Source organism: Perissodus microlepis, chromosome 16, assembly GCF_051167445.1.
Source record: "Perissodus microlepis isolate ML-2025 ecotype Zambia chromosome 16, ASM5116744v1, whole genome shotgun sequence".
Taxonomy (NCBI): Eukaryota; Metazoa; Chordata; class Actinopteri; order Cichliformes; family Cichlidae; genus Perissodus; species Perissodus microlepis.
In genome coordinates this window covers 10047977-10066891 of record NC_140476.1, presented here as the reverse complement: position 1 = coordinate 10066891, position 18915 = coordinate 10047977, and the positions used below count along the sequence as shown (strand labels likewise).

The following is an 18915-nucleotide window of genomic DNA, read 5'->3' as shown; positions in this document are numbered from 1 at the left end:
TTGCTCTTAAGGTTGCATATTCACACCATTCCATATCTTTCTCATAACTTGGCTGGTAGGTTCTCAAGTGTGACGAAGAGACACAAATGAAGGCAGCGACAAGTCAAGCCAGCATAATGAAAGTTATCCATATGTAAAAACTGGGAAGTACAGAAGACAAAGGGGAAAAGAGAGAAACAGAAGATAAACAGTTATGGTTACAACAGTGACATTAATATGTTTTTGTCACTCTCTTTTTTCTCTCTCTTTAAAATTGTATTTTTACACAAAAAGATTAACATATTGCAATGCTGACATCAGCATAAAACATCAAAGTTTTAGGGGGTTGTGCTCTCCGAGTGCTCGTGTTTTTGTCCAGACATGACCTTTTCCATATCGTGGAAGAAACTTAATGAAATGAGCTCCCCTCAGTTCTTTTAGCTAGGCTGCAGCACAAAATCCAGTATCTTCAAAAACAAATTAATATTTTATGTACAGTTTGTTAAGGTCTCTTAAAACCTGAGGTGTCTACACAGTGGGAAAAGATACCTGACTGGATTATGAAGTACAGTAAAGTATTCTGAAATACTTGTGTAAAATAGATTTGCCAGTAAGGTTTAAGGCCTTTATAAGTTGGTAACAGTGATGCAACAAAGGCTGTTTGTTTCTTCAACAACTTCATATCTTCGCATTATATCTGACTTGAGACAATCTATTGATGCATTTTATAACATCCCTCTTTGCTAGTGTTAAAAAACCTCCCACTTCTACACAACAATGAGGATGGTTTTTTTGTATTTATAGCTAAAAGAATTGACAACAGAGCCATAAAGATGCCCTTTCACTTCCCCATATCTAAGAGTTGAACATTAAAAGCTTTTTAAAGTAATTACCTTGTGGACCTGCCTTTTGTAAATTAACTATGCATATATGCTACCTGAATAAAATTTAATCTTATCCCTGCAGTGGGGTTCAGGTTTCCATAGCAGGTTGGTTTACTGTAATCTGGTCCTATTTGAAAACAACATAATGAACTGTCACCCCTCCTACGTTTGTGATAAAGTGTGTTTTGGTGCAGCGGAGGAGAAGAAGTGAGGACACCAATGGACACTACATTATTACTTTATTTCAGCTTGCACATGTTTTGTCATATACTAGCATTAATCTTCAATTTTAGAAATAGCACTGTGGCTATAATACGGCCCATTTCATGGCGTGGTGTGTGTTTCCTTGGAGGGGCGGTAAACCGTCAACACTGAGTTGTGGTTTGTGCAACGTGCAACACTGCAGTCATCCTCACTGTGATATGTTTCCTTTCTATGTAGCAGCCACGCATGGCGTCAATGTCTTCATTAACCGAGCAAAGGAATCCTACTTCCCTTTGAGGCAAGTCTTGTTCACAGTGTGAAGAGTGGGGGTGGGGGACCTCTGGTGTTTCACAGCCCATGGCTTCACAGACCATGCTCCTTGATTGATGTTTTTATAAGTAAGACCTTGCACTGCTTTCCCCCTGGGCTGTGCCTATGCTTCCTGGCATCAATCACATATCATTTCCATTCTTGCGCCTTTGCCTGACAGAAATACTGTAAAGGTGATCTATGTGTGTGTGTGTTAAGTAATTATTAAGTGTCCAGCTACATTAATAAATCATTCACATGATACCACCACCTTATTTCCAACCTCAATTCTATGCCTCATTCCCACTCGCTTCTTTACATTTTCTTTGCTGCCCTCTGAAACAATATCAAAGCTGCAAAAGAGCTAGCCATTTCTCTTTTTCTGGAGTACAGTTGGCTTCTAGGGGACTTCTAATTGCAGTGCAACTGCCTGAGTGAGGGAAAATGTGTCTATTGGACATGTTAGGAGGCCTTGGACTGCTTTGTCGTTAATGAGATGGCTACCATCAATCAAGAGCTGTGGGAGATGACTGTAAATAAGGCTTTAATCACGGGAGGTGCATGTTGACAGGCGGGTTCCTGGCCCACTTCCTCACATTTGACTTGTGTAAACACATGTCAAAGTGACAGAGGTTAAGGTTTGGGGTGAATTTGGCTGTAATAATGTTCTCATAATAATGACTGCAGAGAGAATATTTTAGCAAATTCTGTTGCTTGCTTTTTTTGGAGCGCCGAAGCTGGAACTTATGGGAAACTTTAACATCAGCTCAATCAAGTTTTTGTTATTCTATGTGTGATATCTGCTGTCAAATTTGCATCAAAATGTAGATAAATGCACTGTTCACATATAAGCTAATCTATGTAAGCAGCTCTGTAAACATGTGTAATATAACAAGGTTCAAGGTTACTTTATTTTACACCCGTAGGTAAATTTGCTTTGCAGAAAATGATAGCATATAACACCCCAAATTAAACTGTCCTATTGGTTCACCTCATTTACTTTAAATTATAGAAAGAAACATTCTGGGTTTTGTTTGGTTTGGGTTTTTTAAGCTAACAAGTCTTGAATTTCTGATGTTAAATTATTTGATTTATTTATTTATTTAATTTGTACAATCAGCCCGGCTGATTCTTTGACACACTTTGCTGTTTGCAAGATCAAAACACAGCTGTAGCCGAGAGAAAAGATGTTTCACTCTGTCAGGGTTGTTGGGACTAGAAAAAGTCTCAGGCTACTTGAACTTTAGCAGAGGGTTTCGTAAGTGGCTACCGTCATTACTGTTCAATGCAATTAGAGGCTCCATGTGCAAAGCCAAGCTATCATTAAAGAGAAAAGAGCAGAAACAGAAAGGAGAGGATTTTTTTTTAACAATCCATTAACGTTTGCCTAAACACCAAGCATTAGAGTTATTTCAGGACGTCTAGTCAAATACAATGTATGTGGTTAAGCTATAGCTTTTCATTCAATTCTCTAATATAAATGTGCCTACTTATAAATGTTATTACTTCACTAAATAGTGCTATTCCCAACAAAGAAACTGAGGGTTAGCACCATGTCTACTGCAGAATTGGACATTTTAATCACATCTCTCATTTGTTCACCTCACATATCTGATATAAATACTCCACTATTGAAAATGATGATTAAAACAGTGAGTGTTATTAGATGAGAGGGGATTGCTTTAAACAATAGAGAGGAAATCTTATTACTCCAGATGGCCAGTCCATCCCTGCTGTCAGGTCTTCAATGACACTAATTGTTTTGTAACAATCGAGCATTCAAAGTTTGGGGATATTTTAGATTTGGAGTTTTCAAAGTTATGTTGAAAACAGGTGGGAAAATGTGTAACTAACAGACCTGTGCAACTTTGACAACAGCTATTTGTTCTCGACTGAAGACTGGGTCAGTGCATCTCCAAAAATGGCAGCACTGGTGAGTCCTCCTTATAGTCATCCAGGGAGACATGTTGTAAGGTTTTATGCACTACTGAACTTAAAGGAACTGCTGCAAACATCTTCATGCCAGATCAATCAGGGCACCTTAAGAGGTGTTGTAGAGCCCATGCCTCAGTAATTTGGAGTTGTTTTGCCATCAAATATTAAGCAGCTGAGGTCATTATGTTTTGGCTCATCAGTGTATGATTTATAGCTGGAAACAGCCAATGTCCAACTCTATTTTTAAAGGCTTGTTCAATATCACCACTTGAGAATGTTTTTTTTTTTTTTCATATTTTAAAATTCTGCTACATGAAAGTTGCAAGTTTGTGTCCAGATATATTTATAAAAAGACAGATTGTGACCCGAACTGACACTTTGTCTGCACCTCACACCAGGGGGGACCTTCGTTTTTGCTGTAACCACATGCTTGTTAGGTATCTCTCTTACTGTCCAATAATGGCCTTTGAGACTTAGTTCAGATAGGTCACCTACAGCAATTTCTGTGTTGCAGAGCCCAAAAAGCCTGCTGTAAAACAGTCGCCCATATGCTTACAGCACTCAGCGGTCCACTCACTTTTGTTATTAAGCCGCTTGAGAGCTTCACTGAAGTTTACACATTGCTGCTAATTTACTACAAAATTTAGAGACAAAACAAACTAATCTTGTTGAGGTAAGTACAGTCAAGTGCTGGAATGGGCTGTTAGGCAGGTGACTGGACAAGAAGGCAAGGCAAGGCAAGGCAATTTTATTTGTATAGCACACTTTCAGCAAAAAGCAATTCAAGGTGCTTTACATGATTAAAATAAAACACAAAAAATAAAACATAAAACACTATAAAAGTAAAATACAAGAAAACATTTACAAGAAAGCATTTACAATAAAACAATAATCAAGACAATAATTTATATGAAAAATTAAAACAAACAGGTAGAGAGCCATAATAGGATCAGTTAGTCATAAGCAAGTGTAAATAAGTAAGTTTTAACTTTAGACTTAAAAGAGTTCAGTGTCTCTGCAGCTTTGCATTCTCCCGATAGTGTGTTCCAGATGTGAGCAGCATAGAAACTAAAAGCTGCTTCTCCATGTTTAGTTCTGGTTCTAGGGACGAGAGCTGGAGGACCTGACTGATCTAGATGGTTTGTACCATGATAGCAGATCCCTAATGTACTCTGGTGCTAACCCATTCAAATTATAAACAACAATTATAAACTAATAAAAGCACTTTAAAGTCTATTCTCTGAGCTACAGGGAGCCAGTGTAATGACTTTAGAACTGGAGTAATGTGCTCTATTTTCTTGGTTCTAGTGAGAACACGAGCAGCAGCGTTCTGAATCAGCTGCAGTTGTCTAATTGATTTTTTGGGTAAACCCGTGAAGATACTGTTACAGTAATCAAGGCGGCTAGAGATACATGCATGGATGAGTTTCACAAGGTCTCCTTGTGTCATCAGTCCTTTAATCTTAGAAATGTTCCTCAGGTGATAGAAGGCTGACTTTGTCATAACGTTTATGTGGCCCTGGAGGTTCAGGTCTGAGTCCATTATTACACCTAAATTTCTGGCCTGATCGGTAGTTTCTAGTTGGACCAGTTTGAGCTGATTACTGATATTTAATAGATCTTTTTTGGGTCCAAAGATAAGTACTTCAGTTTTGTTATTGTTCCGTTGAAGGAAATTATGAGACATCCAATTATTAATTTGCTCAATGCATTTATTAAGAGTTTGGATAGGTTCAATATCACCTGGTGACACTGAGATATAAAGTTGAGTATCGTCATAATTGTGGTAGTTAATATTATTGATTTGATTGATTGATTGAATCTTTATTTTGAACATGTTGAAAAAGTACAACAACATAGAATTAAAAGAGACAAATGAACAAAGCAAAACAAAAGGAAAACGAGCAACCACAACTCCAAATAACTTTCATGTTCAAAAAGGAGCAGGAAGAAGCATAAGCTTATTTAATCCCACCCCTTTTCCACTATCTAGTAATCAATAGACTACAGAAATACCTCCTTGCAATTTCATTATATGTCATGTGTATTTTTTTTTATTATTATTCTTTTTTTTTTATATATATATACATATATGTTTCTATCTATCCATACATACGTATATACACATACGCACATATACACATTTTCAATAACCCCATTAACACCTCAAAGGATACACAATCTACAAATATATATATACCCATACCAACATACCCATGCACCCGCACACACATGAAAATATTAGACAAGAACACCCTATCAAATCTCTACCTTTTCCCTGTACCCTGTAAAAACCATATCCTTAAACCGCTTTTTAAACTGCGCCATGCTCGGACATTGCTTCATATCTTTACTTAGTCTGTTCCACAGCTTCACTCCACACACAGAGATGCAAAAACTTTTTAATGTTGTACGGATACGAGGATGTTTTAAATTTAATTCCCCCCTCAAATTGTATCCCCGTTCCTTTTTAGAAAACATTTTTAGAATATTGTCAGGAAGCAGGTTATTTATTGCTTTATATATAATTTGTGCAGTGAGAAAATGAACCAGATCTGTGAATTTTAGAATTTTTGATTTTAAGAATAGTGGATTTGTATGATCTCTGTAACCAGTTTTATGGATTATCCTTATGGCCCTTTTTTGTAATATAAAGATTGATGATAGCGAACATTTGTAAGTATTGATGGTTATAATCTGGCTTAACGGGAGCATGTAAATGCTAAATAAGAGGGGCCCTAGGATGGAACCCTGGGGGACCCCGCATGTGATTTCTAAGGACCTTTTTAAGAAAACCTGTCTGTAATATCCAAGCAGCAGGTGACAGAGCTTAGATTCTCAATAATTTTATCGAGGCTTGATTAATTTATTGTTTGAAAGTGAGTCATTTTCTCTGCATAAGTGCTAATTGGGCTTAACATCGGTATTGGGGGTTGAAACTAATGTGCCAATCGATCTTCTGATTTTCAAGATCTTTTCAATAAAGAAGCTGGCAAATTCATTGCAGGCCCTGGTGGAGCTTAGTTCAGGGGCTATTGCCACTGGAGGAGTAGTTAATCTCTCCACTGTAGCAAATAATGTCCTAGCATTATTGTTGTTTCTATGAATAATCTCAGAGAAAAATGACTCCCTTGCATCCTTCAGGGCTAGTTGATACTTATTCAGCCTCTCTTTATATATCTCGCAGTGAACCTGGAGTCGAGTTTTCCGCCATTTTCTCTCAGCACGCCGGCACTCTCTTTTTTCATTACATACCAGTGGATCACTTCTCCACAGAGACTTCTTTTTACTAGAGACAGTTTTAACCTTGAATGGTGCAATGTTATCCATCATGTCTAAGATTTTGAATAGAAAATCATCTGTCAGTTTGTTTACTGAATGTGTGTTGGTGGATGTTGGTGATTTAAACAAGGTGGAAGTGTACATCAGTTTAAAATATTCAGCTGAGTTTTCTTTAAGGAAGTGTTTTTAACAGTGATCTTACTCTGATTAGGTATATTGGCTAAGATGTTGCTATCAAATGAAATGCAGAAATGATCAGATAATGCAATATCAGTAACGGCAATGTTAGAGATATTTAGATCTTTGCTAATAAGTAGGTCCAGAGTGTGTCCTCGATTATGCGTTGGCTCACTAATGTGCTGGATTAGATCAAAGTTATGGAGGACATAATTTAATGCTTTTGTTCCGCTATTTTGAGGCTTGTCAGTATGAATGTTAAAATCTCCCACAATTGCTATCTGGTCATAGTCTAGACATATTGCAGAGCAAAGGTCATTGAAATCATTAAAATCATATTTGGTTGTGCATATGGGGGTGGGAATGCACGTCTGTGTCCGCGTGTGCCTGTTTGTCTGTGTCTATATGTCAGGTTGGGTCTTAGACTCAACCTCTCTGGGTACATCTCAGGCCCTCTAAAGTACGGAGGCCTATCTCCCCTCACCACACTCCCTGCCGGTGGCTGATGCCCTTAGACGTTGGTGTGTTGGTGGTCCTTGTCATCTGGGGCTGGGCGCTCATGCATGTACCGGCTCACTCCTGGTGGCCGATTGGCGGGGCCGGGCGCCTGTGGTCCGGCTGGGCTCCTTCCGGGGGGTGGGATGCCCTCAGGCCTCTGGCCTCTGGGCCTGAAGCTCGGTCCTCTCTGGCACAGCTGGCTGCCGGCAGAGCCCGCGGGCACGCCACTGCAACCCCCTCTGGCCTCTGCTCCGTAGCTGCGGGGTGACCTCTCGTTTGGGGCTCTACTCAGCTCTTCCCAGGAGGGTGGCACGGTTCCCCCCCCCTTTGGTGGTCCTCCTCGGGTCCTTGTACTCTGGGGCCTCTGGATATCTGGGGCCTGGATCTCCTCCATACCTGCTTCATACCCTGGTGGACGGGGCTATGGCTCCCCACACTCCCTAGCAGATCGTTACATGGAGAAACCTTTGGAATACAAGCATGCTGATCCACACAGGTATGCACACAGGTGTACACACGGGTGTTCACAGACGCGGACTACACCTTTCTTGGCTGCTGCCTCAAAGCACATTGTGCGCTGTCTATCTTGCGTGCTGCACAATATCGTTTATTATTTAGTATCTACTGTTATCTACTGCTAGCTAGTTTATTGTGATGGTGCTGTTTTTATTATGTTGCTCTTTGTTGTTTGCTTTCTCTTCTGTTTTTTTTCTCCATACAGGTGATCCAGGCGTTTTGTTTGTTTGTTTGTTTGTTTTTTCCTTTCTTCCCCCCCTTCTCACCGTCTCTTCTCCCCTTTGGTTTTCTTTCTCTCCCTCTCTTTCTTTCATTCTTTCTCCCTGTCCTATCCCCCAGTCACGTCTGTCCCGTTTGTAGCAACCGAAAATAAAATAAATACATAATTATAATAAAGGTCAATCAAATGGACCAATATGGCAAGGCCATGATGATCCACTTGGTAAAATAAATCCGCTTGGCATCTTTCTTGGCTTTAAGACAACAATTCTGATGGCTAAAGATCCAAACGGGACACAAAAAAAAAAAAAAAAAAAAAAAAAAAAAAAGAAATCATTAAAAACGTTTGTATTAGATTTTGGTGGTCTATATATGTTTAGAAATAAAACTTTGTTTGGTTCATTTATTTCAGTAGCTAAATATTCAAAGGTGCTGAACTCACCTAGCGATACCCTTTTAAAGTTTAGTGATTGGTGAAAGATTACAGCAAGACCACCACCTCTTTTGTTTTTTGTGGTCTCACTAATGAAGTGATAATCAGTTGGGCAAGTCTCTATTAATACAGCTTGTTCTGAATTTCCATCTAACCAAGTTTCTGAAAGAAAGAGAACATGTATATCATGTGAAATGATGTAATCATTGATTAGGAGAGACTTCCCTGATAGAGATCTAATATTTAGTGCAGCTGCTTTAATATTTCTTTCAGTGATTGAGAGATTATTTTTGCACCGTATTATATTCAGATTCTGTACTGTTCGATTATAAGTACTTTTAGTGTGTAAGGATCTGTTGCTTATAATAACTGGTATTTTGCTTTCAGTATATGAAAGCAAAATACCACGAAGAACACCATGAATACTTTTGTAACATACACTTAAATCTCTACTGCAGAGGATTCACATTTGCAGTTGTCTAAAGAATCAGTCTGGAAACAAACTGATCCTGATGAAAATGATAATCACTTAGTTTTTTTGTTGGCTTTTTTTTGTTTTGTTTTTTTACACAAATCAACTCTTTTGTAGCTAAAGTTAACACATTTGTTATACTGTTTAATCACAGATTATTTTACAACTAAAGCATGAATATGACAACTTACTTAAAAAAAAAAAAAAAACTGCGTAAGTACCCATATGGAAAAGAAATGGAAAAAACGTATAAAAGACTTGCATCAGATGTGGCCTACTTCATATAGTGAATCATATAAGGCTTATATGATTTACTCATGAAAGTGGCCACTTTCATATATTGTTTTAGTAAGTATCCAAAACATACAAGTTTCATTTATATAATTTTTCAAGGGATCTTATATCTGTTTTCACTCTTGTATGTTTTTCATACAAGTTTCACACAAGACAGATACAAACTTTATAAGATTTATATATATATTTTCCATATGGGTATCAGACTGGGACACTGACAGTAGCATTAGTTTGACTTTTCAGACACTGTGATATTTTCCATTTTTAAAATTCAGTACTTGCTGAAAAAACAAAAAAAAACTGTTCATCCATCTGGTTCGTCTGTTAAAATGAAGCGTGCATGACTCCCATGGGGGACAGAAGGCACAGAAGATGTCTGTTTACTTCTGTATTTATGACAATATGCACAGAAACACTGTACATTTCAGTTTCTCAGCGATCAGCTGGCATCTTTTAAAAGAAGCAGTTAAACAGATCTGCACAGAAGCACCCCTGTAGATCACAAAATAAATTTAGAATGATAGTTTTGTTGTTTAAGTCTTCAACTTTTCTTAGGTTTCAACTTACAAAGAAAGAGAGAGAAAAAAAAAGAAAAGCATGTTAGTATGAAAGCCACTACAGAGACCTGTCTCACCACTGAGGAAGTGCCATCACTCATGATCTGATGCAGAAAACCATTTCGGGTCCATTATTTCTCTTCCTTACTACTAAGACTACAGTCTCCACCTCCACTCACCTGAGAAGGCCTGAGCGCCAAACCAAGGATATAAATCTACTTCTGAGCCATGGCAGACAAGGTGAGCGATGTGATACTAATAACACAAAGGGGCTGAGAGAAGAGGTAATGTTGGAAAGGTTGTTGGGCTTTAGTTGGGCTTCATCTGTCTTGTCTCCTCTTTTTGGAAGACATCAACCCAGCACAAAATTGCACTGTTCAGCACTGTTCTGGAAACTTCCACTGTTAATGGTGGGATGGATGGCGCATTTTGCGGCATAAGAAATGAAATCGTTGAATCGTTAGGTCTGTCTTAAGCAAATATTACATTTTGCTGTGATTTATTTTGCAGTTTTGTTATTTCAGTGTATTTAAATCAGACAAATACAGCAGCTTCCCTTCTCAGGGTCCAAGCTTTGTGAACAATTTTAAAATATTTTCATGCTGTGATTTGACTTTGATTTACCATCAATCCACTTTTACAAAATAAACAGACACATGCATAAATTATATATCTTTATGTGTTTATTTATTTAAAAATGTTATTTAGTTCAGCACACACATTACTTATATATGTTATTTTTTCTAAATGTCAGAAAATAATACACTATAACATACTAGTTGTTATTATTGGTAAGTTTTTATGATTTTTTATTTTATTTTAATATTTTGGGTTGTTTTTTTTTGTCATTTAAAGTTTTTTTTTGTTGTTGCATATGATTTCTCTTTTTTCTTCTTGTTATGCCTGTGAAGCACTTTGAACCGCACTAACCTCTGTGAAAGGTCTTTGTGAAAGGTACAAACAAAGCTTGATTGACTGATTGACTTCAGAGCAAATTGCACAAATAATATGGCAGGCAAGGTGAGCGACAAGGTGAACTGTTTCATGCGCACCTGATAATGATGCCTAAACGTAAGGTGACAGCGGGATGCTTTTCTTCTAAAAGTTCACTGTCCTGTGACAGGACCCTGTCTCCAATTACAAAACAAAATGCGCTCATCCATTTCAGTTGTTTTGGGAACTGCCTGTCCCCTCCCATGGCCCTGCTATTCCTGACAGATGTTTCATGGTTTCTTGTGTTAACTCACACTATATCAAAGTTCTACCAATGCACTTATAAATGGATGGCACTCTGGGGACCAACTCCCACATAGTGTGGGTAAGGAAATAAACCCTGAGCTGCTGGTGATTGCGCCACCAGCAATGTGTCTAATGTCGACGCTTATCAATGGGATTTAACTGAAAATATCACGATACAGCTGAAGAAGAATTTTCCATTTTACTTATTACCAATTTTAAAAAAATCTAAACCACAATTGGTTCTTTTCACAGCTCACTGAACTCCTTATCCTCCAGCTGGCCTCTGGTAGAGAAAGAGGCATCACCCCAATATTAGTGTCAGTTTAATAGAAATAGGGGGCGGAGGTATTTCAGATGACGAAGAAAATTCAGGAATTTTAAAAACACAGTTATACCTCAAGGATGAGACAGCCGAGGCTAGTGAAGTTGTTGCTATGCAGGCAGCCCAACACTTATTACTGCCGCAGACCACTTTGGAATTTCTTCTTTAGTTCACACAAACTTTTAATTACATCTCTAATCAACACACAAGTATAATGTCTTCTGGTAGCATGCTTTAAGTCTCAGAAATAGCTCCTTTTTTTCACTTGAGTGCTTTCTGCGAGTACTTATTTTTGTTGTCCCAAACAGTTTCTTACTCTTCTGACGATTCAGTTGTTGGTGTTGATTCTCAATCTGTAGCTTTTCTTTCACCACCTGAGCTTCACTGCTGAATTTCTCGACTACTAATGAGGTATTCTCTTAATTACAATTCCTACAAATAGAGCAACAAAATAGTGATGGATCAAAAACCGGTGGGATAAATGAACACCACATGAATTGAAACAGATGGCTTCTTCAGGAACGTACTAATACAAATCTCGAGGCCCACATGTACCACATTAATATTCTAATCGGGGGGGGGGGGGCATGGCCCACACTTTACTATTGAAAATTCCTTTAACAAACAATTACAAGAAAAAATAATCATTTGGTTTAATGTTTTAGTTTTCATTTTGCACATGGGACTAAAACATTTTGGAATCTCTCCTCGTCTCAGCCTTATGCAGGAGATCCTTTTTCTGCTGTTGGATTTTATAGACAAATGGAAGTCAGAAAATAGGAAACCTCTCCCTGGGTTCCATTTCATGCATTTAGCTGGTTACTAGACGAGGCCAGGTGGGTTTTTTTTAGCCATACAACAGCCTGTGTTTCAAGGTCATAGTTCAGGCTAAGCTCAGCATGACCCCCACTCATGTAAGTGCACTAGGTTTGCTTTATGAAGCGTGTTACTCAATGTGATGGCCACCCTTTGCGATAATGTTGTATACCATTTCTATATAGTAGCCCCTGCTGATGAAGTCTGGTTACCTCTAATTGGCTCCTGCTTGCTGCCCCTGCCTCTATGACCCTTTCATCTTCATTAACATGAAGATGATATTCTCTCTTTATAGACAGACAGTATTCCTCCATCACTCTACATCCTCCTCTGCTCACCCCATGCACTTCTGTCTGCAGAAAGAAAAAAAAAACAAAAACGGAGAAGCATTGATTTTCTAAAGCTGCCATTTGATGCAGAATGATTTAGCAGCCCCCACACCCCTCCCTTGGTATGAACTCTACGGTTGAGCCTGTCCAGAGCAGGGCAGGGCTGAATAACTCAGACTTGCTGATGGATTTGGATGAGACCTTGTCCGCCCTCCTGTCTCCATAGCAGCATAATGATGGCAGCAGCGCCAGTTATAGTGCACACGATGCAGACAGAGATCCATATAGATAAGAGGAACAAATCACAGCTAGTGTCTTTCAGTGTAAATTAATGTTCATCCCCTTGAATTACACAGCCAACCTGTGCCTTATCCGCAATTATCAACACTCCATGACCACACAAAATCTAGTTCAACTAAAGCAAGAGAATACAAGAGGCCTATCATCAAGTCAAGAGTGTAATCTGATACCATGGTACTAACGCATGAGGATTTACCACCCCTGCAGTCACAAAGTGGAGTTCAACTGTTTTGACAGAGCAGCAGAGATACATTAAACAACTGCAGACTTATCTAATATATCTGGGTAGGTTTGTTGTTGCACACATAATGTAATAACAGTAAGCTTCAAAAATGTTATAGCATGGCTCTAGACCAGCGGTCCCCAATCCCCGGGTCACAGCCCCGGACCGGTCCATGAATCGTTTGGTACCAGGCAGCGAGAGTTGAGGCTCGGGTGTGAAATTAATGGTTTTCAGGGTTTTTAGCGTTATTTTTTTTTAAATAGTTTTATCATTAACTCCATTTCCCTGGGTCTTCTTTTGTTGTATTTATCCACGACACCTTTAAAAGGCAGGTCCGTGAAAATATTGTCAGGTATAAACCGGTCCGTGGCACAAAAAAGGTTGGGGACCGCTGCTCTTTACTGTGGCTATCATTTTGTGCGGAAGTGCAAGATTTAAAATTTTAAACACCGGTTACAGCAGATGGTTGCCCCTCCCTGAGTTGGAGGTTTATTCCTGTTAAAAAGGAGTTTTTCCTTCCCACTGTTGCCAAGAGCTTGCTAATCACGGTTGCTGGGTTTTCTCTCTTTACTTTACAACATGAAGTGTGTTGAGGTGACTGTTCTTGTGATTTGGAGCTGTATAAATCCAGTCAAACTGAATTGAATTATTTCATGTGCAGCTAACCTCATTCTACAACTATGTGTAATATGTCATTCATTGGACAGTGATGGACTAAAGAATCCATTTAGCTGTTATCGTGTTTTAAAGAAGCTGTCTATAGGTGATTATTTTGAAAAGTGATTGATGGAGAGCTGACAAGAGGTCCCAGCTGAGACACAACTAATAATAGTGCAGGTGCATGCAGGAAATTGTCGAAAAGAAAAACTGCTTTCAGCCAAAATGGATAGCACAATACCCCAGTTGTGGTATAAAAGATGTTTTGCTGCACTGTTGGCAACTTGGCATGTCCATTGTAGGCAACTCAAAATATTTTACTCGTGTGTGTATGACACTGAGGAGTACAGAGCAGACGTGCACACGCTGAAACAGAGGCCAGATGAAAGCAGCAAAACAGTCGAAGGGAATCTCACTCTGAGCTAAAATGATAAATTTGGAAGCGCACAATATCATACACACATTGGTTTTTGGCTTTGTTAGAGAAAGCTCTGGACTACATTCTGCAACTTCACTATTGTCTCTTTATAAGTAAAGGGAGGGCCAGCACAAACATATGCAGCTGACTGGCAAAAACAATGAACAGTGTAGCACACACACAGGGTTACTCCACTGAATCCTGAAATGACAGATAAAATGTTGGTGTTATAATAACATGCATAACATTCACATTATCACTATTCCAGCCTTTGAAGTTTTACAACTATAAGAAGAAAAACCTTCAGGGTCAGATTAATGACCTGAAACAGCCTCCTGAATAGTTTCAGTGACTGAAAACACACACAATGATCGTTATGCTCTATTTTTAATTATTTTGTTAATTAACAACATTTTATTTTAATGTTTCGATACAATATGACCTATTTCGTCAGCCCCGGCTTGTGGCAGAGATTAAGGTATTCTCAGAGAGTTGAGACTTAAATGCACAACCATGGCGTGAAAATCGGCAGCACCAATACTACCAGTGAAACTCTTTGTCTGGTGGGCTGTTTTGGAGAAAGAGAAATGCGAAAACAAACAATATTTATGCAGTAAAGTGTCACGCAGTATTTCAAAAGCAGAAAGGTCTGAAATATATCAATATCGCCTCTGGATGTCAAAGCTGTTTGGGCTTTATCCTTTTTGCTGCTCAACGCAGAGTTTAACATCAGCCAAAGGTGGATGTATGGTGATTTTCCAGTTTAAACACAAGGGAAGGGGAAGGAAGCCTTAGAAATAGGCTCTATTCTTTAGCAGTTTAACATTCTGGGCATGCAGCAGCACAGAGATGAGAGAGAGGCTCAAAAGGTTTAGTTTGGGTTGCAGAATGAAAAAGCATCAATGTGTGTATGTGTGTGTATATGTATATCTATATATAGTAATAAAAATGTTGAGGTTGCTCTCTAATTATTAGAGAAAGGATGGTTCAGTAGGTTTAATAATATTTTCCAAATCAGTTTAGCATGGCTATAAATGAAGCTGACTGCAAGACCGACAATAAGTCATGCAAACCTCATTAGGCTTTTCTTTTTGTGAGTGTGCGTGTGTAGTAGTTATACCATTTAACTATAATGCAGATTATGAGATAATAGCTTATTAAAATTCAAAGTTCACCGTGGTCGTGGAAATTAATTTCAGGTATGGAGCATAGCTTTTTGTAACATTTAAGTTTGCCAGACTTCCTTAATTGCACGACAAACAGAATTAGCCCAGTGGATAAGCTAATATAAAACTGCAGCGCTGTCATTTTCAGGGTGGCTGATGAATGTTGCAAGTAATGTCCACATGATTGTTATAAATGAGACAGTCAATTTGCTAAAAATATTTTTTATTGTTGGGATTAAGCATTAAATCACCCTGAAATGGCAATATCTTGTGTAATATGGTCTCATACAATGAAAGGTACAATGATTCTCTTTATTTTCTTTCAAAATGCTTTCAGTGTGGACTTGAAGGATTAAAATTTGCCACTGAACCGGTCTAATAAACCCTGAAACTTTCCGTTTCATTTACTGTTCACTCAATTTACTATTTAACCTTTTTCACTTTAGAAAATAAAGATCAGAAACTACATCCACAAAGGCTTTCTTTGGTAAAGTCTATAATTGACAATTATTGCACACTGCTTTGGACAGGTGCAATTATTTGTTTCATGAAAAAGGACACATGACTGAATAATTGGTAAGCAAGCCTGTTATTATAACTCCTGAAATGCCACAGTGGAAACGCCCTGCCAAACATAAGAGTGGTCGTATCCACCCATTTGAAAATGCTAAACTACAATCTTTACAGAGTAACAGAACTTTTTAAATTTAAAAATGTGACGCTACTGCTAAAACAAAGCTAAGCAGGGAGAGCAAGAAGAGATCACTTTTCATTGCATTTCAGTCAAAACTTAAAAGGGTAAAAAGAAACCAGCTTGTGCAACAAGAATAGGATCGAGTATCAAGTATACAACATTTTATGGAAATCTAGCTTCTGTCTTGCCTCTTAAACTATAACAACATAGAAATATCATTATATCACTAAGACCAGAGAAATGACACCTCCACACAGAAGCGGCAGTGTCATCTGTGCAGAATACGTCACCCTGCTAACCAAGATACTCGAGGAGAACTTCCTGACATTTAGTTGATGTGAAAGATAATTTAATCCAAATCATAATCTTTTCTGAAACTTACTCATGTACTTTCATTGCTTAAATCTAACTAAAGCGTGACTAAAAATGTAAACAAAAACACTAAGAATTCCACCCATGGGACATGTACCCGAGTCATCTGAGTGAAAAAGTCATGATTCATTTTCTCTCATGACAAGTGTTCAGCAAGTTGGTGATTTGTCATCCAAATGTCAGTCTAGAATAGAAAATGCAAATGGAAGTGCGCAGTAGTTGTGCCTTTATGAAAAATGATCACCCCTAAAGCTAAAAAGCTAAAAAGGGAATCTTTCTGATGTACTTATATGCGTTTCCAAGTTTAGAGACCTCTACGGTCTTGCTGGCTAGGTGCGTGGGAGGTCTTTTCTCATCTTACTTAATAACGATCTCACTCAAATCATGTCTTCCCTCTTGGAAACACATTTAGAGCTCTTATCCTGTCTGTGATTTTAGCATAGCCGGGGTCTTCGCAGACCATTACTCTTCCTGAGTTTCTGAATCAAGACTAAGGAGCTGAAAGCCTCTTGTGTGCTGCCAGGTCCTCCAACTGTACATCTCTCTCCATTAGTTGTGTCAGCCTGTCTCTGTCTGATCACGGTAACACACACACACACAAACACACACAGCCATATAAGCATACTAGTAGTACACATAAACACAGTTGGAGGTTGCAGATGGGCAGTGTCAGATAGCCTTGCTCTGCAAACAAGCTCGGGAGGACGACATCATGCCAAAACAGCTCATTAAACACTATTAGCCTGTCATTTCATCTAAGTAAATCCTTTCTCGATTCCTCTGCTTAGCAAACAGCTTTGGGGTCACAGCTAAAGACGAAGGGGAAAAAAAGACAAGCAAATGAAGCAGGGCCACTCGCCCTAATGGTGCCTTTGGGACTGACATAGAGGATAATGTGTTGTCAACGATCAGAGAACAGAATTTCAATCTAATTATACACTGAAGAGCAGTGGATGCAGGATAGTTTGTGCTTTTGAGAACATGCGTCTACCCCCCCCACAAAAAAAACTAAATAACAACATCCAATGAGCTGTGTAACACAAAAACAGTTATCCAAGTCATGCAAATTACCAATGTAGTTACAGGCCAATTGCAGAGTTAATGTTGTGTTGGGAAACTGTAAGTTTCAAGAGCATTGAAACAAGATAAACACAAGGATGCAAAAGCTGGTTAGAGACAGCACATGCAGATGTGCACACAGAAAAGAATTAAAGTCTTCTTGAAGGTCCAAAAAGACTAAATAAAAAAAACACTCAGTTTTTAAATCAATTGAACTACAGGAAATCTTTGTGGTCATGTACAATATTGTCTAAATTCATTAAATTAGCTTGTCTGGTACCATTTGGCCTTTACTAAGCCTGGCCCTAACTGCTAAATCAGTCTTTGTTAAGATCTGTCTTTATAATGGATGTTACACTGACTCCATCAAGATCAATTAAGTCTTAACTATCCCCAGTCTAAGCAATGCATGTGCATGTAAATACACACACCTATGGCCATTGTCTAACAATATACCGTCATCAGAACATAGTGATTTCAACATGATAGCAAACTAACAGGAAATAAATCAATATTAAATAAAGACAGCCTTATTTAGAAAGCATTGTAAGGAAAAACCTGCTTTAAGCAGCAGAAAGTGGCAGTGGCCATCTGCTCACTTGTGGACACCGCAAACAGCTCTTCAGTAAGCTTAAATCGATATTTTACAGATTCAAAACCACTAGTTCAGCTCCTCATTACTGTATACTGTATATCCAGCTGATTGCTTCTGCCTCTGCTGTCTAAAAGTCAGTTTGTTCTGAACTCTACATGTGACTGGCAACATTACCTGTGGTGTTACAGGTCCCATAGAAATGGCCAAGATTCTGACTTTGCTCCCGGACTTGACAAGGCAGAGCCTCTTTGGTTAGTCTTGGTGTGAAGAAGGCCTAGATCAGGGGTCTCAAACTCCAGTCCTCGTGGGCCGGTGTCCTGCAACTTTTCCATGTTTCTCTGTTGCAACACACCTGAATAAAATTAGTGGGTCATTAGCAAGACTCTATAGAACTTGACTGCATGCTGAGGTGGCAATTCAGCCATTTGTGTCATGGTCCTGGGTCGAGTGACCCAGTGTTTGAGTTTTATGTATCTTTTGTATTTATTTGTGCCTTAGCTTAGTTCACCTAGTTAATTTCTAGGTTGCTGTTTAGTCTTGTTGTCTCCCCCTGTACTAAGTCTCCCTGGTTCATGCGTCATGTCTGCGTGGTTATGTGTAGTTCATGTCATGTCTAATATCCATGTTTCCTGTTTTACTCTGAAAGTCTGTATTCAATGTCAGTGTATTTAGTTTCACCTCTCCTGTCGTTAGGTTCATGTGTGTCAGCTGTGCTCCCATGTGTGGCCACTTCCCCTGATCATCCCTCATGTGTATTTAGTCTCTGTGTTTCATGTAGTCTGTGTTGCGTCGTCTGTGTTCCCACCCTCCATGTTGTCACAGCCAGTCTTAGTCTTCATAGTTATGGTTTCCTGTGTCTTCATAGTTTTTCCTAGTTTTACTTTCCCAGTTTAGTCATAGTTTAGTTTGTCACTGCGTTTCTGCCTTGTCTGCACTCCTTGTCACCAGCCACAATAAAGGCTCGCT

The 18915-nt window shown here is 38.8% G+C and overlaps 1 long non-coding RNA gene across 1 annotated transcript; it reads right to left on the bottom strand.

Annotated features, from left to right (window-relative positions):
* Positions 1–4043: 4043 nt before the first annotated feature.
* Positions 4044–18237, bottom strand: LOC146370411 (uncharacterized). Its single transcript, XR_014797196.1, has 2 exons — positions 12349–18237; positions 4044–7708 (listed from the first exon to the last, which is right to left on the bottom strand). It is a non-coding gene; the product is annotated as an uncharacterized LOC146370411 (long non-coding RNA).
* Between the last annotated feature and the right edge of the window lie 678 nt (positions 18238–18915).